Genomic DNA, 20781 nt, shown 5'->3' with positions numbered 1-20781 from the left:
CCAGGAAGTGACCAGCTCATTTTGAAGAACAGCAGGCAGTGGGAGAAACATGGATTTTGTGATTTTGAAGAAAATCACTGTTACTTCTGAGCAATGATTCAAGTCCCAATCAAGTCCTGCCACCACCCCCATACACCTTGCCTCTTCACCTAAAGAAGACAATAAAATTTGTACGGACCCCACCAAAAAGTGTGCAGCCAAATGATCTCACTTTAAAGAACTCTGTACACACACACACACACACACACACACACACACACTCACACACACCCTGCCATCACCACCATCATGTTGCAGAATAGCCATCTCAGCAGTAAAGAGATTTGAGAGCTAAGTAAAACTTCTGGCCAGAGGTCCTGGTGTCCTGGTGTCTTCATCTAATCCCAAGTCACTATGGAGTAGGTCCCCGTAGGGCACTGGCTTTGGTGCCACAGAGCACTGCCATTTCCGGCACCGCCAGTTCCCTTAACCTTCAAGAGAGCAGAGAAGAGGCATTCAAACTGACGAGTAAAGAGATGTTCTGGCCGTCTAATTTCAAAGTAGGTCATATCAGAGTCTTTTATGGTTTTTAGAAATATTTTATGCTACTCTGATGGAAACCTAAAACAGTAGTAGCTTCTGTCTGATAAATGCCATAGAGGGGGAAACAGTAAGTCTAAAGCAAAGGGAGGGGGTGAAATTATTTTGCTGCAATAGGCAACACAGTGAAAACAAGAGACTATTGAAGTTTAAACAAATCATCTATATTTATTATGGTAAAGACTTTCCTCATATCAGCACTTTAAATACCACTGTAAAATGCTGACAATAATTATGTGAATGTTGCTACAAAAAATTAAATTTCCCAACTAATGGGTTTCAAAGGTGTTTCCGCTCCTGCCTTACACACACATACACAGACAGACACACACACACACACACACACACACACACGTGCGCATGTGCAAGAACATTTCAGGTATCTCTGTTAGGATTTCCCAAAGTCAACTATACTGCACGGAAGGAAAATATCTATACTCCTACTATTACCGCCACTACTACCAAGAAACAAGTCCAAAAAGAAAGAATGTGAGCCATAATACACTAACCTGAGGTCTGTGCTAGGCTTCTAGTTGGAAGCAGTGTGGCAGAGCAGTTATCAACCTGAACTTTGGAGTCACATCATACAGAATTGAATCCTATCTTAGTCATTGGGTGACTAGGGCTAGTAACTAAACCTCCCTGAACCCCAGTTTCCCCATCTGCAAAATGGTAACAGTCATGTATGTTATAGGAATTAAATGATGAAATGTATATAAAGCACTTAGTACAGATTCTGGCTCACAACAAAGCACTTGTGAAGTGTAGAGTAATTGCTATCATTATTACCATTATCAACAATTGTCACAGAGCATGCTTCTTGGTTAAACAGACATGAAGCTCAGGGGAATAAAGTCACTCTCAGGAAAGTTAGACTTTAAGAAAACAGAACTTTCCTAGTACTTTGGTTAAAATGCACATTTGTCTGACTTTATATTTTTGGAATTGGCATGTCTGTTGGGCAGCTGATACAGCCTGTGCAGAATCTGCAATCTCAACAGCAAGGCAAATATAACCTTCCGGGTTGTAATAAGCAACTTGTTAATCTTTGGATGAATGCACTTCCCTGCTTTGACCTTTTCTACTCAAAATGTGGCACACAGACCAGAACCTCACCTCAGCATCACCGGGGAACTTCTTAGAAATGCAGAATCTCAGGCACCATCCCTAATCTAATGAATCAGAATTTTAACAAGAACCCTAGGTGATTTGTATACACATTAAAGCTCAAAATGCACTATTGTAGACCACAAAATTTAATATACAACTTAACCCATTTTGGATGTGTTTCTGTAATCTTTGCTATACAATAAACCACTCCAAAACTAGTGACTTAAAACACTAAGAATAACAACCATTTATTTGTCCTACATCTTCAGTTTGGGCAGCCCTTAGTGGGATAACTCATCTCTCTGCTCCACATAATGTTGACTAGGGCAGTCCAGCTGGGACTGCAAGATCCAAGTTGGCTTCCCTTCCCTCCATGTCCCTCAGCTGATATGACGGGGACAGCTGGGGGCTGGCTGGGCCTCTCTCCATATCTTTGTAATCCTCCATGAACTCTCTCCCAATGACCTCTCTCTTGCTGCATAACCAAACTTCTTAAAGAAATGGCACAGGGCTCTAAAGAGTGTTTATCTCCAGCCAACCTAAAGTCTAGCTAGACTCAGAACTGACACAGTGTTATTTCTGCCATTTCCTATTGGCCAAAAAAAGTCAAAAGGTCAACCAAAACTCATGCGGAGGGAAAGAGGACTTTATGTCCTTATGGAAGAGACATGCACAGACAGAAATAGAAGAATTTCTTGCAACCATCTTCTCAGACCAGTTATGTACTACAGGGTGTCCGTTCCTTTTTCACTTCCGTTCTCTCCCGGTTCTTGTGATTGGTAAAAACATCCACTTCATTTCGATTACACGATTATATAAACGCCCCCATTGGGAGCATAAGGAATTTTAAGGCCTGATATCTCCCCTCAAAGATCTTGTTATAATAAAATTGGTGAAATAAGGCATGTATATCTTAAAATTTTAATAACAATAAAATGCTGTAATAATTACATATTTAAGTAGCAGTACCAGATAATAATAGAAGTGATGGCCTAAGGCTGTGAACCATTCATTTAATTAATTGTGTACACAGTAGCCACTTTGAGTGTTCAGGCAAGAGTATGGAAGTGGAGAAAAAGGGACCATAGAAGAAGACGGATGTATAGCCTGAGCTGAGGAAGATTTGCAAAGGAAGAGTTAGATGGATTTCCAAAAACACCCGAAAAAAACAAAAAAAGGCCCAATGAAACATACTTGAAGGCTAACAGAACCAAGGTGCCAAGGGAATGGGGTCATGGGGACACAAAGCCATGAATGAGTGTCTCTGCATGTGCTTTCTTGAGTGATGATTATAAATTCAACGTTCCTGAAAGAATTTCTTGCCTCATAACGTCCACCTTTATGCTTCCCCTCAGATATGTTCATACGCCATTTATGGAATTCCCAACAGCAATGTAAACTTGTATTAATAATGAAGGGTTTTTACTAACCTTATAAATTTTACTATACCTTGTTGGGGGGTGGGGAGGGAGGACAAACAAACAGAAATGTGGGCATGTCAAATGGTAACTTGTAAACTTCACTATTCATTGTATAGGAATTAGCACTTCTGGTATTGTTAAGAAGCAACTTGTAAATTTCACTCTCCCTTAGAAAATAAAAATGGAATGAAAGGTACTGCTTAGAAGAAACATAAATTTCAATCTCCACTGCAGGAAAATAAGCTCTGATTACGCTACATAGTTCATACACCTCAATGTGCCAGACACTTGTTTTATTATACATTCATGTATAATCAGCTGGTTTTCCAGCAACAGAGAATGAAATTTACAAGTTGTTGTTTAACTTTCTTTGAAATGTATTTTTCTTCCTTCTGCTTTTTCCTCCTCCATACCCCCAAAACATAATATGAGCAATGGGGTTTCTGAATGTTACCACTCATTAATTCCTTTTATAACAATGATTAAGACAATTTTAAACATTGTTCTTGGGCTTTATGCTATCCCATAGAATAGAGAATGACATAGTTTGGGGCCACACATTTCAAACAATAGCTTTTTAACTTTTGGGGGGTAGAGAGAGCTTTTTAAAAGTTAATAATAAGCATCATTTGCAGAGAAAGCTTTTGACAAAATTCAACACCCATTTATGATAAAAACCCTGCAGAAAGTAGGCACAGAGGGAACTTTCCTCAACATAATAAAGGCCATATATGACAAACCCACAGCCAGCATTGTTCTCAATGGTGAAAAACTGAAACCATTTCCACTAAGATCAGGAAAAAGACAAGGTTGCCCACTCTCACCACTCTTATTCAACCTAGTTTTGGAAGTTCTAGCCACAGCAATAATAAAAAAAAAAAGAAATAAAAGGAATCCAAGTAGGAAAAGAAGAAGTAAAGCTGTCACTGTTTGCAGATGACATGATACTATACACAGAGAATCCTAAGGATGCTACCAGAAAACTACTAGAGCTAATCAATGAATTTGCTAAAGTAGCAGGATACAAAATTAATGCACAGAAATCTCTGGCATTCTTATACACTAATGATGAAAAATCTGAGAGTGAAATTAAGAAAACACTCCCATTTACCATTGCAACAAAAAGAATAAAGTATCTAGGAATAAACCTACCTAAGGAGACAAAAGACTTGTATGCAGAAAACTATAAGACACTGATGAAAGAAATTAGAGATGATACAAATAGATGGAGAAATATACCATGTTCTTGGATTGGAAGAATCAACATTGTGAAAATGACTCTACTACCCAAAGCAATCTACAAATTCAATGAGATCCCTATCAAATTACCACTGGCATTTTTTACAGAACTAGAACAAAAAATTTCACAATTTGTATGGAAACACAAAAGACCCCGAATAGCCAAAGCAAACTTGAGAACGAAAAATGGAGCTGGAGGAATCAGGCTTCCTGACTTCAGACTATACTACAAGGCTACAGTAATCAAGACAGTATGGTACTGGCACAAAAACAGAAATATAGATCAATGGAAGGATAGAAAGTGCAGAGATAAACCCACACACATATGGTCACCTTATCTTTGATAAAGGAGGGAAGGATATACAGTGGAGAAAAGACAGCCTCTTCAATAAGTGGTGCTGGGAAAACTGGACAGCTACATGCAAAAGTATGAAATTAGAACACTCCCTAACACCACACACAAAAATAAACTCAAAATGGGTTAAAGACCTAAATGTAAGGCCAGACACTATCAAACTCTTAGAGGAAAACATAGGCAGAACACTCTATGACATAAATCACAGCAAGATCCTTTTTGACCCACCTCCTAGAGAAATGGAAATAAAAACAAAAATAAACAAATGGGACCTAATGAAACTTAAAAGCTTTTGTACAGCAAAGGATACCATAAACAAGATCAAAAGACAACCCTCAGAATGGGAGAAAATATTTGCAAATGAAGCAACTGACAAAGGATTAATATCTAAAATTTATAAGCAACTCTTGCAGCTCAATAACAAAAAAACAAACAACCCAATCCAAAAATGGGCAGAAGAAATAAATAGACATTTCTGCAAGGAAGATATACAGATTGCCAACAAACATATGAAAGAATGCTCAACATCAGTAATCATTAGAGAAATGCAAATCAAAACTACAATGAGATATCATCTTACACCGGTCAGATTGGCCATCATCAAAAACTCTAGAAACAATAAATGCTGGAGAGGGTGTGGAGAAAAGGGAACACTCTTGCACTGCTGGTGGGAATGTAAATTGATACAGCCACTATGGAGAACAGTATGGGGGTTCCTTGAAAAACTACAAATGCACCCATACGACCCAGCAATCCCACTACTGGGCATATACCCTGAGAAAACCATAATTCAAAAAGAGTCATGTACCAAAATGTTCATTGCAGCTCTATTTACGATAGCCAGGACATGGAAGCAACCTAAGTGTCCATCAACAGATGAATGGATAAAGAAGATGTGGCACATATATACAATGGAATATTACTCAGCCATAAAAAGAAATGAAACTGAGTTATTTGTAATGAGGTGGATAGATCTGGAGTGTGTCATACAGAGTGAAGTAAGTCAGAAGGAGAAAAACAAATACCGTATGCTAACACATATATATGGAATCTAAGAAAAAAAAATGTCATGAAGAGATTAGTGGTAGGATGGGAATAAAACACAGACCTAGAGCATGGACTTGAGGATATGGGTTGGGGGAAGGGTAAGCTGTGACGAAGTGAGAGAGTGTCAGGGACATATATACACTACCAAATTTAAATTAGATAGCTAGTGGGAAGCTGCCGCATAGCAAAGGGAGATCAGCTCTGTGCTTTGTGACCACCTAGAGGGGTGGGATAGGGAGGGTGGCAGAGAGGGTGACGCAAGAGGGAAGAGGTATGGGAACATATGTATATGTATAACTGATTCACTTTGTTGTAAAGGAAAAACCAACACACTATTGTAAAACAGTTATACTCCAATAAAGATGTTAAAAAAAATAATAAGCATCATTAATAGTCTTTAATTTGTATTTGTTGTTGAAAAGGACCAGGCCTCTGACTCCAGAAGCTCCTCAGCATTTTCACAAATGCACCCATCAGAAATTCAGAACCAGTTCATTTGAATGATTTTACCATTTATTCAAACAAGTTTCTTTTTCTTGTTTTTTTCTTCTGACTTTATCTTACAGTTCTAGAGGCCAAGTACAAAAATCAGGGTGTGGGTGGGCAGGGCTGGTTCCTTCTGGTGGCTCCAGGGAGAATCTGTTCCTCGGCTTGCGGCTCCTGCCGACACCTTCCAATCTCAGATTCTGCATCTGCCTCCCTCTTATGGGGACCCCGTGTGACACCCGGCCCACCGAGATACTCCAGGACCACCTCAGGAGCCCACGTGGATGCCTGGGAGGGTTATTCTGCCAACTACACTACCTCTCCCCCACCCCACTGCCCTGCACCCTGTATACGAGGGGGGCCTCCACCACACTAGTCAGAGGCCCTCAAGCCCAGCAGCCAGAGCCCTGACCCTCATGGGGACTTAGGACAGGGAAAGCAAAGTGTGTTGTGTTCCTAAAGGAAGTAAAACACAGGCCCGGCGGCCCGTGTGTGTTGCACCTGTCCACCCGGCTCACAGTGCCTCCTTAGCATGGGCAAGGTGGGCCAGCCATGCCAAGACACCTGCCAGGTCGGCAGCCTTGCCTAGATTGACATAGGTGTCCGTGCGGATGCGGTGGAGGCTGAGCCAGTTCGACAGCAGCTCAGAGAGGATGTGCACGTGCTTCTCCATCTCCCGGGGGCTCGTGGCTGTGCGGTAGCTGCCCACCATCCTGGTGCAGGCCATCTCCATGTTGAGCGCTGGCTTGCGCTCGGACCCGAAGACGCTGCGCAGCACGCGGGCCACCTCAGGCGTCCACTCGAGCCCCTGCAGCCGCTGCTCCCGCTCCGGGAGCCAGGTCATCTGGGCCTCCTGGGACGGATCCGCTCCAGCAGGGCCTGGGACACCCCCTTCAGGGCAGCTGGCGGCATGGCCGGCCGGGTGGCTGGCAGTGCCGGGCTGGGGGACCGGGGGCTGCTAGGCTCGGCCGTGAGCTGGGCCAGGTCACTCAGAGCCTTCTCCATCCTGGGTGACATCAGGCTGCGGGTACCAGCCAGCACCTCCTGGGCGGTGGACAGCTTCTCCACGGTGGGCGGCTGGGGCAGCTTGGCCGACTCGATGTCAGGAACTTCGTCCACATTGAAGCGGGGGTGCCAGTGTGTCAGCTGGTCCTCAGGAACCTCCATGGACGGAGAGGTGGGGTGTTCAGGGAGGCCAGGAAGGCCCTGTGATACTACCGGATGCGGGTTACCAAGTTCTGTCTGAAGATCTGGCACCGCTGCAGCAGGCGCGACGCTGTGAGCTGGGGAGCCGCACTGCCAGCCTGCTGGTCCAGCAGCGGCTCGATGGTGAGCTGGTAATCAGACCTCCTGCCACCGTCATTGAATGTGGGGGTGTAGCGCTCCTGGTGGAAGCGGTAGGAGCCAGGGTACACGGTTTTGATCCGGCCCACACTGCGCTCCTCAAAGCACTTGCGCATCATGTCCTGGACTCCCTGCTTGACCTTGGCGAAGGTCACAGTCTCAGAGAGGTTGTACAGCATGCCCACGATAGTGTCCATGCTGCAGAACATCTCGGCCAGCACCTGGTACTTGTAGGGCAGCACAAGGCCGGGGGGCCCTGGCTGGGCCAGGGCGAGGAAGCGCTGATAGGCAGGCATCTGCTCAGCACACAGCCCCGCTGGATGCCCCTTGTCCTCCGTTGCTCTGGGTTCCCCAGCATTCTTCTGTGCACTGGCCTTCAGCTCCTGGACCCGTGCCGCCAGCTCCTGTGCCCACTGCAGGCAAGACTTGAGCTCAGAAAGGGTGACCTTTGAAGGGACCTTGTCCTCCTGGGCTTCCAGGCAGGGTCGCTGACCAGCTGAGAGGGTGGCCTTTGTCTTCTTGCTTGGGGGAGAAGAGTGCTCTGGGGAGCCAGGGACAGCTGGGGAACTAGGGCCAGAGAGCGCGTTGGCCAGCAGCCGCAGCCTCCTGCGCAGGGGCAGAGCAGTCTCGTCGCGCTGGGGCTTGGCGGGTTGGGCGTGCTTACCGCTGCTGCCCAGCCGGGGCCGGGGCACGGAGCTCAGGGTGCACCAGACCGGCTTGGTGCGTCTAAGGGGTGGTATGCAGATGTTCGGGAAGACCCTGACGGGCGAGACCATCACCCTGGAGGTGGAGCCCAGTGACACCATCAAGAATCTGAAGGCCAAGATCCAGGATAAAGAAGGCATCCCCCCTGACCAGCGGAGGCTCATCTTTGCAGGCAGACAGCTGGAAGGCGGCCGCACTATTTCTGATTACAACATCCAGAAAGAGTCTACCCTGCACCTGGTCCTCCATCTAAGGGGTGGCTGTTAATTATTCAGTCTCGCATTCATAATGCCCAGTGATGGCATCACTCTGCACATGGCGCTGCGCCAAGGCGGGAGCAGCGAGACCCCAGCAGTGGGACCCCAAGCAGAAGTGGAGACGCGTTTCCCGCTGATTTTCTCGCCGCGTCCTGGTCCCGCCCCCGCTGTGGGCGGAAACCATTGGCACAAACAAGTTTCTAAATAGTTTTCCTGGATAGGAAGGACCCGAACCTTGGAAGAAAGTGGTAGAGCTATATTCTGTAGAGTCATGGCAAACAATAAAGGAATAAGGGGAGTTGCCACCTCGTTACTAAAAATGTCAGTGCAATGATATCCTAATAAAAGGTGTTCTAATAGAAATTATAAGAAAACTCTCAAAAGAGAAGTCAGGTGCAATACAGCAGAGAATCAAGCAAAGACATCTTTATGTAAGGGGGGAGTAAAAACATACAAATATACCACCCCTATAATTTTCTTAACTTATAATTTTTGAATAGATGATACATACAAGAAGTAATTAATGGAAATAATACCAAAGTAGCAATGTACATTGAAAAATGTCTTCTGACCCATGCTTTTAAAAATCTCTTATGCAATCTTCCACATATGCATATATAAATATATATACATATACTTTACATTTCTATGACCACAAATAATAGCATATTCTAACCCTTCTTTCACTTAGAGATGGTTCTATATTGATACAGGCTTTATAAAGGCGTAATTATATTGCAGTGCATAAATATTCCATAATTTATTCACCTAATCTATTTCTTGGACATTTAGAGTATTTAAAATCATTTGTTATTAAACAAAATGCCATGATGAATATTTTAGTACAGATATTTGTGTGCATCTAGTGGCTATATTTCTAAAATAAATTACTAGAAATGAAAGTGCTAGGTCAAAGGGTTGTGTGCATTTTATTTTGATAGTCATGGCCAAACAGCTTTCCAAAGACAATGTACCAATTTATACTTCCATTCATGATACCAATATATCTTGCATTGAAGGGATTCCAAAATATCCAAAAGTTCACCATCACTTTTCTGCGAATTGATCCATTCCCTCTGAAATGGGGGTTGGGGGTAAATATCATCTACTTTTGCTTATAAGTATAGGCAGATTTTAATTATTATTACCCAAGATTCAAGGCTATATCATTGCCTACTGCACCACTCTGTCCTCACTGTGCTATAATTCTAACTGGTCATATAGATCTTTAATTTGCAGATCTCCTCAGAATACAGATTATCTGTATTCTGCAGACATCTGCAAAAAGCCATCCACAAGTGCATATTTCATGGCTGAATATTTTTACATAACATCAGCTGGAGCTCATCACTCCCGTATTCTCACCACGTGTCACAACCTGCTCTATTATATCAATAAGCAGCTTCAATTAGTCATTTTCTCCCCATGGTGACGACAGCTATCATAGCGTGCAGTGGTCTGATAAAGTTTGTAATACAAACTACAGATGGGGATACGAGAGGGAAGAGGATACAAAATTAGAATAGCATAAAAAAATTCCACCTCCCAAACAGTCATTTGGGAAATGACACAGTATTCAAGAACGAATACAGAAATGAAATTACTTTTGAAAAAGATGGATAAATAAATTCACCACGGGAACACATTCTTGCCCCAGATAGAACTCTGGTTTTTATTGACTAATTAGTCATTAAGTGTTATCCCAAAAGCAAGTATAAATAAAAGAATATTTGGTAAGTTGAAAAAAACTTGCCTTAAACAGAATTATAAGATGAAAATAAATACCAACGGAGAACGCTGCTTTGAAAGCGTTGTACAGTAGTAAATAAATTCGAAGGCATAACACAGTTGGCTCTCCTCTCAGAATTTTTCCCAATCCTTCCAGTTCTCCCCTTGTCCACTACTATCACTGGGCTCCAAGCCACCCCTACCATATCTGGCACAGAGCCATGTCTTCCTAACTGACCACCTCTTCAGCCTCTCTCTTGTCCTTTGCAGCCTCTTCTATTCAGAGCAGCTGAAACTATTACTTTTTAAAAATATAAATCAGACCATGTTATGTCTTTCCTTTCAGTCCTCCTGTAGTTTCCCTTACAATAAAAATCTAAAAGCTTCACCATGGCTGAAAAGGTCCTATGCAATCCAGTCCTGCCACCTCTTCAATGACATGTCCCACTGCTCCCTTCTCATCCCCACACTGGCCTCCAACAAGCACAGTCCCAACTCAGATCCTCAGGCCTTACTATTGCTTCTAGCTAGGATGCTTGTCCCTCAAATAGTCATATGTACCCCCTCCTCGTAACTTTAATCACATTTGTCCTCAAATTTCACCTCATCAGAGAGGTATTCTTTGACCTCCCAATCTAAAAAGCAACCCAAAGCTCTAACAATGCATGCTGATTTACGTTCCTTACACCACTTAACATTACATTATAATATGCATATGTGTATCAATTTATTATCTTTATCTCCTTCTAGAATGTAATTTCTATGAAGGCAAGAAGAAGCAAAAATACAAATTGTGCATCCCAACCAGACATAAAATCATACTGTGATTGTGAATTATATCCATAGTTGTTAAAACATCATTTAACTTACTTTGGGTCAAATTCATTCAACACAGCAAACATTTAATGAACTTCTAATTATATATGGGGCTATTATATATTCTGTTTATAATATGCATTATATTACATAATATGTATTATATATATTATGTATATGTAAATATATATTATATATAGTATATAAATAATATATTATTTAATACTATATAAATATTATATATAAATAATATATATTATATAATGTAATACATATTATAAACAGAATATTATATAATGAACATTTAATTAATATGGGGTTCCAGAAGCACAGGTCACAGTGTTTATTCCTGGAGACAGAACTTTACAGTGTTTAGGAGACAAGACACAAAATATGAGCTATTGAAATACCAGGTCAAAACATTAACAATCAGAAGCCAACATAAGTAGGGCAGACAATAAATGTCAGGAAGTTCGGACGAGAGACTTGTGTAGGCTAAGAGGGTGAAGGAAAGTTTCAAAAAGAAAGATGGAGAGGATCAGGAAAAGGAAACTAGAAGGAGGAAAGCATTCCGGTTAAGCTCACATCATAGGGAAAAACAGATTATACCAGTGATCCTCAGACTTCAGGGCATGGAACCCTGGTGCTAGATGGTCACTGACAGGACAAAACAAAGACTAATAAAGTTATGTCCCTTTCAATTCTCTTTCAATCTTTCTAATTCATCCAATGAGAAATATTAATTAGTGCTAACATGTCAAAACACCTTCCTAACACTTGGCTAAAATGAATAGCATCGTTTTATTTTTGTTATATTCCCCCTTAAAGTTTCATTCCCTTATTTATTGTAACGGATTTTATTTTCCATTTATGGAACACTATGTGAGTTTCTTTATATATAAACTCATTTAAGTAAGTAAAATGAGTTATTTTAAAGCCAGACATTAAACCAATCCTGGACCAGGTGGCTGGGACACTACCTGCAGCCCAGCTTTAAAGTAAGCAAAGGGTGCTCAGCGGGGAAAAGCAGAAAGGGAAACTCTTGTCAAATAACAAGAGGCCCTGGCTTCCCTGGTGGCGCAGTGGTTGAGAGTCCGCCTCCCGATGCAGGGGAGGCGGGTTCGTGCCCCGGTCCGGGAGGATCCCACATGCCACCATGGCCGCTGAGCCTGCACGTCCGGAGCCTGTGTTCTGCAACGGGAGAGGCCACGACAGTGAGAGGCTCACGTAACACACACACACACGCACACACACACACAGTAAAAGCAAGAGGCCTCATGGCAGGCTAAAGATTTTAGAAAATATTCTGTAGGCCTGTTTCCAAACTGGTTACAAATTCCTTGGAAACATGCCCTTTGCACAAGAGTGTGGCATGTCTCTCATTTTTAAGACTGCATTAACTATGACAATCGTCAATTCCATTATAAAAAGTTAAAGACAAAGTAGAAAAAAGCTAACATTACTCCATACTGTATGAGAAATATAAAAGCACAACCGTAACTACAGTTTTAATTTAAAATTTTTTTGTCTGTATCAATTAGGATCTGGGCAAAAACAGAGTATCCACAAAACACTCAACTGGGGTAAGCTGCAGAACTTTTTACAAAGGTGTGGTAATGGTGTGGGGAAACCAAGGGTTAATGCAGTATGTGGGGCTAAGGGAGGAGCCCATTTATAAAGCCAACAGAGGAGAACCTCCCAGGCACAGAACAGAGTAGAAAGTAGGTATAAAGGGATAAACGGAAGATACCCAGCACAAAAACAAGGCTATTTTCAAATACCTGCTGGGTATTTATTTACTACTGTCTAATCACTAGCTTTGGGTTGGGCTTTGGGCTACAGAGATTGAGTGTAGACAGCCTGGACTTAAACTTCAACTTGCCACTCATCAGCTATGTGAGTTTCTTATGTCACTGAACTTAGTTTTTCTGATAAAATGGGGGACAATAGCAGTATTCACCATAAGGCTGGTGTGAGAGCAAATGAGTAAATGTATATGAAGCACTTAGCATACTTTGCCTACAATAAATGTGTTGTGCATGTCAGGGGGTGGGAGAGGGTCATGTTAGCCACAAAAATGTTTGAGAGAAACCTACAGGAGGAAAACTTAAAACTGTGGAAATTCTCAATTTAAATTCCATTAACTTAATACTTCATATGACTTGGCCAAAAAACCCCACATAATTCTATTCTATTGATAAAATATCTGCAAGGCATACAAAGCAGGAAAATTATCTCAACTAGTAGAGGCAGGTAGGGGTGATGGTGGTGGCGGCGGCAGGCAGTGGACAGTAAAGGCCTCCTGGAGAAGGCGACATTGACAACGAGACCAATCTGAAGCCAAATAGCACTCAGCTAAGGAAAGAGGTGGGTGAAGAGGGAGCAGAGGGCACCCAAAGTGCCAAGGCCCTGGAGAAGAGGAAACATTACAGGTTTAATGAACCATATGATCTAAACGTGAAAGAGTAAAGGGAGCTTGGGGAAGACTCTAGCTGGAGAGGTAGAACTCTCAGCCATGCTTAAAGATTTGAATCATATTTTTTGTGAGGGCAGTGAGAAACCTTTGAAGGGTTTTAAGCTGGGAAAAGACATAATCCCATGATCAGACTCTCATCGTTAGAAAACCACTGCTAAAGGGAATGGAGAGCCATTGAAGAGTTTTGAGTCAAGGACTGGACAAGAAAAATGGTGTTTCAAACTTACTTTTTATCATTTTAGTGAATGCCTAAAACTAAAATTGTTGTAACATGTTATAAAAGTGGTTTATAAATGTCACACATAATTTTTCCTTGGGTTAACTATACATGTGTGTTCATTCAATAACTCATGTATTCATTAAGACATTTATTGAGCACCTAATATATATACCAGGAATTGTGCTTGGACAGGGACAGGAGAAGAAAACTCACAAATAAGGAATATAAAAGTGCTTAAGATTTGAGAGGCAAAGGACACTTCTCAGTGGTGGGTAAAATTCCTAAGGTGGGAGCAAGCAGAGTGCATGTGATAAAACATATTCCAGAATGGTTAGAATATACAGTGCATGGGCAGTGTTGAAACACTCATTCAATAAGAATGTACTGAGTACCTACTATGTGCTAGCATTGTACAGCCATTGGTGACACAGTGATGAACAAGAAAATGCTTAAAATATGACAAGAATAACTTTTATCATTGCAGACAACACTAGGTTGACTATCAAGAGTACGTGAGCAAGAAAAACAGAAAAGATCAGTGCCTTAATTTAAAGATGCTTGGAGTGGCAATAAAACATCTTTAATTAAAACTTCTCTACTGAGAATAGACAATCTTTGAAAGCCTGTGCAAATGAATTACATGCAAATATATTAGTTATATTAGAGCTTTTAAAATGACATTATAACTTCTGAAATGTCAAATAAATTTGAATGTCAAATGTTACCCCCCCAATCAAAAAAATTACAGTCATGAATTGTCCAGCTGATCCCAAATCAAAGCAACCTACTTAAAAGGGGAATGCCCATTCTTTACACTGATTAGAAGAAATGCCTCAAATGTGGTTAAATCTTTGCTTTGACTTCACAGAATCTTGATGCTGACACAGACCCAGAAAGTCAGCTAAGGTCCATTGGGGGCAGCTCGAGAAGGGGAGAAAATGTGTTCCCTGCCCAACACGAACTTTTCCAACTCAGTCCCTGATCGTGCCAAGACAACACAGTGTAATAATGGTAATTTAATAATGCCGCCCGCTGGGCTCTGCCCAGATTAGAAAGCTCGGGGAAAATAAATGAGGCTTGCAAGCCAAACAGAGGGAAACTTCTCCAGGCAGTGCCTGCAGCAGGGAGATACCTGGTAATGAAATGCCCGCAGTCTCCATTCTTTATACAAGAAGTAAACATTAAAAGGGAGTCTGGAAAGGTAAAGCTCTCAAAATGGAAATAAATAAATAAGCTCACCTGCCATGATGAGATCTCTGAAAATGACTTGGAAGGACTGCCCAGAGATTTTCCCGGGGGATGTGGTAAAGGATCGACAGACACCAAGGGAGGTAATTATGTGCTTGGGCACATTTGCTGGATAAATTGGCCTCCTTACCTTCATCTTCCCGTGTGGGCACCAGATTCAAAAACCGTGTTTAAACTCCACAGTGTTCTCTCTGGCTTTTACCATAAAAAGGAAATAAAAGTGTATGCTGGGGGATTTCCCTGGTGGCACAGTGGTTAAGAATCTGCCTGCCAATGCAGGGGACACGGGTTCGAGCCCTGGTCTAGGAAGATCCCACATGCCACGGAGCAACTGAGCCCGTGAGCCACAACTACTGAAGCCCGCATGCCTAGAGCCCACGCTCCGCAACAAGAGAAGCCACTGCAATGAGAAGCCCACGCACCACAACGAAGAGTAGCCCCCCACTCACCGCAACTAGAAAAAGCCCACGTGCAGCAACAAAGACCAAACGCAGTCAAAAATAAATAAACAAACAAATAAATTTATTTTTAAAAATGTGTCCTGGGTTCTTGGCAAATCTGTCCAGTGTTAGATAGGGACCCATTATCTTTGACCTTCACATTTTTGCCTCTTCTGACTCATTGAAAATCCTCAAAAACTCTTTAAGGGAAAGATATGTGATGTCTGAGAAATTCTCACTTTCAGAAAAAAGACACTATTTTTGCAGCATAAAAATTATAGTTGAATTAAGTGATTTCTTTATTTTTTATTTCAACTGGTCTGTTTATCTGCTCAAATTTTTAAAATTTACCTAAAATAACAGAAGCTTTGTTTACTGACCATGTTATTAACATGTGAGGATAATAGCCAATCCTCTTCTTTCTCTGTTTTTCCTCTCAATCACCAAGACAACTCTAACATCCCTCCATCTTAGCTTCTTTATAGAAAAATTCTCATAGGTAACTGCCACCTTTTATCACTTCTGAAACTGGTAATGAAACGTCAGAGGAGCAACAGTTAATTAAAATTGTGGAATCCACTTTGCATCCTCTCGCAGTCAATAAAAGTACTACAATTAAGGATACATTTCAACACATGATGTAACTAATATGTCACATTTTTAAATAACATTTGGCTATTAAAAATCAAAAATCATGAACATGAACAGAATATTCGGTAAACATCTTGCTACACTGGCCATAAAACTCCTTTCGTTTAATTAGTGCAATAGATTTGATACTGAGATCAATTAAGAAGGTGTTTTCTAGTAATAAACCAAGGAACATGTCTATAATCTGCAAGGAATTTATGGGAATAAAAACTGTACCTGAATATCCCACACGAGCTTACCTGAGCTGTTATCTTCAACAAGATTTCCTCACACTCTCAGCATACCCCATAAACATTTAAGAAAGAAACAGTACAGAACAGCAGCTGCGAGAGTTCAGGCTCTGGAGTGAAATGCTGTGTGTTTCAACCCTGCCTCTGCCTCTTTCTAAACATGAGACTGTAATCACTTGGCTTTATTTCTCGGAGTCTCAGTTTCCTTATCTGCAAAATGGAGAAAACACTCTCTACTCTTTGGGCTGCTGTGAGGATTAAATGAGATAACATGCATGAAGCATTTTGAATAGTGACTAGGACCTTGTAAAGGCTGAATAAAATATAAGCTGTTCCTCTTATTGGACACTTTATTCATTTAATAACTATATTCCCTAAGGGTCTGGTAATTTAAGAACGTTCATATACCTGAAATATATTCATTTGTTTTACACTATTGCACTACTCATTTTTCTACATAAGAATTAGGCAGATGATACTTCAGGGTCCCTTAGTTCCAAATGCTGCCACCCATATTTAGTACAGATATCTGTTAAAGGAGAATAAAGGACTCAAATCACCTCAGAAGCTGCTAGCTTCCACCCTTGCTTGTCAACTAACTCCATATGAGTCAAACTACACTCTCCAGGGAGCACTTGTGAAAGTCCCCGATTCATAGAAGTATTTACTTTGGGGTTTGGGGTTTGTTTTCTCAGGTTTATGTCTGGGACAGCTTGCTAAAGCTAACAGTGTAGCAATTTTATTAAACTCTTTTCAATTTCAGCATTTTTTAAAGAGCATATAGAAATCACACTGGCAGTGGCTATTTAAACTTCTCAGTGGATGCCAAAAAAAATAAAAGGACACTTAAATGACCGTTTTTGAGCAGAGCGAACAGCATGTGGCCTAATTATCCAACTACATGAAAAATTCTATGGATTTTTAACCAGAGTATAAGGGTTTGATATGCACAGTTCAGAACGCAAACGGCTACCTCACTGGGGGGGTGTAGAACTTTTCAAGTCTAAATATAAGGTCCAGGTCTATCGGGGTAAGTTTCTTCTCTGTTTTTCCTTCTGATAACTTATAAGAAATGATAAATGAACAAGATGCTTAGAAACTGACATAGCTAAGCCACTAATGAACACAAGTAAAGAAAATACCATTGTGCTAAGTGCTCTCCATTTATTTCTAATACAACATTCTGAGGTAGGTATAATTATGCACATTTTACAGATGAGGAAACCAAACTCAGAAAGGGTGAGTGCCCTACCCCAGAGGGCAGGTATCAGAGCTGGTGTCTTGGTTATCCTCTATTTGCCCCTGCAGACCCTTTATCTGCTCTGTGGTGGCCTCTCCTCTGCAGCCCTCTGCAGCTCTCACGCCTTCTGGTTTCTGTTGGGTTAAGACAGGAGGCAGACAGCTTTCCCTTATTGTCCCTACCTTAAAATCATTACCCCTTTATTTTGTTTTCTTCATCATTTATGCAAACATTAGCATACACTTAGTCATGAATTCATTCAACGATATTTACTGGGAGTCTACCACGTACCAGACACTCTATTTAGGTGCTGAAATACTGTAGTAAATAAGACTCACATGGCCCTTGCCCTGTTTATTTTCTCTTCCTTTCTTTTCCAACTTAAATATTAAATATAAGGGATTTCCTAAAATCAAATACCATGTCTTCTACCAATCTTTGGGCAGTGCTGGACACATTATGGATGCTCAAGAGTGGATGGATAAAAGAATGATTGATGGATAAGAGAAAATCATCTGAAGTATCTGCAGGACCAGGATAGAAGCTACCAAGCCTAAGACTTTTTCAATTAGCAGTAATCGTGCCTCAGATAAACCTCACTGCTACGATACTACCACTGCACAAAGCTTAAAACTAAGACTTTTTCAATAATTTGCTGAGCAAACCCATAACAGTGCTGCTCATTACAATAAGAATTAAGAACAATGATGATATCTGGTGTGGATAAAGATGAGGCGAAATGAGCATTATTATAAACCACTGGACTGAGTATGAATCAGTGCCACCTTTCTACATGGCAATTTGCTTAAACACCACAAGCAAGTGACTTGGCTAATCGGCTTCCAGAAACAAATCCTAAAGCACAATTAAGGATGAGTCCAAAGTTATAGTTATAAGTATGTTATGAATAATCTGAAATTTTTTAAAATGGTAATGACCTAAGTGTTCAGCAACAGTGGATTGGATTAATATATTTAGGCACATCATATAATGAAATACTACAAATGATTAAAGATAATGCCATATCATATATTTCATGACATGAACATATTTGCATTAACTGAAAAAGGAGGATACAAAGTTTTATGTAGAATAACTTTTCTTTTAAAAAAATTTTTGATGTAAGAAAAATGTCTAAAATTGCACTGTCCAATAGAAATATATGTAATTTTAAAATACTTAGTAGTCATATTTTAAAAAGTCAAAGATGAAAAAAAAGTCAAAGATGAAATTCATTTAAAGATATATTTTAATTAATCCAACATACATAAAATAACAATAGCTTAAATTCTCTTTTTGAAATTTGGTGTGCAGTTTATACTTCTAGCACGTGGTGTCAATTCAGTCTTGTCATATTTTAAATATTTACGAGTCACATGTGGCTAGTGGCTACCAGATTGGACAGCTCGGGTAAGCCTTAAAAGCAGGTATGGAGAGTAGGAATTTGTATGATTTTTACTTTCTTCTTTTGTTTCTCCATCCTTTTACAATTACCACGTATAATTTTGCTGTTAACATATACTACTTCTGTGATACAAAAACAAAGCTGTTTTTAAATATTAAGAACAGAGTTTTTTTTTCTGTCTCTGGAATACTTTTTGTCTCATCATCTCTGCAGTTCACAGACGACCTGCTTCCTAGAATTAGAAAAATGCTCTCCTTTCTTCCCGTCTCTATTTAATAGAGACTTTGAATAGCTACCTAGCTTCAGCCCTCGGGCAAGTGACTTAAGAATCAAATAGCATTGCTCTTCAGAGTCACAGCTAAATCAGCCCCTGCTTTCCAGTGATGTGACCTCGAATCTATCAAGACTCCAAGCACTGTTTTAGAAGCTCTCCTGGGCTTGCGGAAGGGCATGGAATGGGACCGGAAAGCGCTTAATTTGAGGTTAATTAAATAGTGATGACAAGCCTTAATCTCCAACTTGTCATCAGATTGTAAACATTGATTGCAGCTGCAGCCATCTGCAATAAACCTATTGAGAGAAATCTTGACCAGAATGAAATGACTATGTTGATTACCCAGATGAAGCTGAGAGAGACAAGATCAGAGAAATCCAGGCTCTTGCAATACCAGGAGAAATGGAGACCCGAAAGGAGAGAAATCAGAGGAAAATGTGTCAAATCTGATTCCTTTACAGTCCTACCAAAAAAACGTAAAAAATTACTGGACCCCAGGAGCCTGGAGGATGAAAGAAATAAAGGTGAAGATGTAAATCCATTGGACTGAGGACCTGAAAGAAACTGAAATAGCTCTGCCACTATTAACACCTGATGGGTTTCTGTGGAAAATATGTCTGAGCCACGTGCATGTGCTGGGGCCTCTGGACCAATAGCTATACCAGCGGAAGTGAACTACAGCAGGAGTTTCCCAGGGAGGGAAGTGGGGAATAATAGTTACAGGTCAGGCACTTCACATATAATTTACCTGATAATTCAATTATTTTATAAGGTATTATTATTTTCTCCATTTGAAAGAAGAAAATGCTAAATCTCAAAGAAGTACCTACCTCACTGAAGGCCATGCAAAATATGGGTTGAACCCGGATTTGAATACAGACTAACTCCCTCAAGTAAGCTCTAAACCTCGGGCAGCTCTGCCTCAAGCTTTGCGGTGTAGTGGTAAGGAAGTGATCAAGGTGAAAGAATAGTGAAGTTCATGAGGAAGACAGAAAGAAAAGAGCAAAAATTCCCCAAAGAGGATCTAACTAGGAAGTTAGGTGACCTAATGGAAATCTGCAAGGTGGGTGAACATTCTGGTACCACTGTTCTCAGTGTACCTTAAAAGTGCCCTTTCTGGCCTCACTGACATGGAGAACACTTCCTTTTTCTTCAAGACTCAGCACAGGTCAATCTGCACCTCGTCTGTGAAGCCTTTCCCAAACCTCGTGGTGAGACCAGCACTTTCTTTTTATATTAACAAAGTGGGAGGCATTAGGAAGGAGATGACTTCAGTATAATTGGCTGGACACCATGTCACATGTAAAGAAAGTTAGGAAGGAGAATCTGAACCTAAGGATGAGAAAAACTGAAGTAAAAGAACTATAACAGTTGTCAAATAGTTAATGGACTAAGATGTATGGTTTAAATCTATGTATTCCTCCCTGAAGCATTTTTGGAACAAGATAAAACATTCGTTCCTTCATTCATTGCCTAGTGTTATGACAGTGCTAGTGAAAATAGCAGTGAG

At 40.9% G+C, this 20781-nt stretch overlaps 1 protein-coding gene and 2 pseudogenes across 14 annotated transcripts in view; all 3 read right to left on the bottom strand.

Annotated features, from left to right (window-relative positions):
- FHIT (fragile histidine triad diadenosine triphosphatase) overlaps nucleotides 1–20781 on the bottom strand; it is a 1470752-nt gene that overhangs the window by 1131652 nt on the left and 318319 nt on the right. The gene's annotated exons all lie outside the window — the stretch shown is intronic.
- Nucleotides 6752–8426, bottom strand: LOC131763738 (DNA replication factor Cdt1 pseudogene; annotated as a pseudogene).
- Nucleotides 18147–18220, bottom strand: LOC131764721 (U4 spliceosomal RNA; annotated as a pseudogene).

This window comes from Kogia breviceps, chromosome 10, assembly GCF_026419965.1.
Source record: "Kogia breviceps isolate mKogBre1 chromosome 10, mKogBre1 haplotype 1, whole genome shotgun sequence".
NCBI classification, from domain to species: domain Eukaryota; kingdom Metazoa; phylum Chordata; class Mammalia; order Artiodactyla; family Physeteridae; genus Kogia; species Kogia breviceps.
Note: the sequence above shows the minus strand (reverse complement) of the source record. Positions and strands in the feature narration are given on the sequence as shown.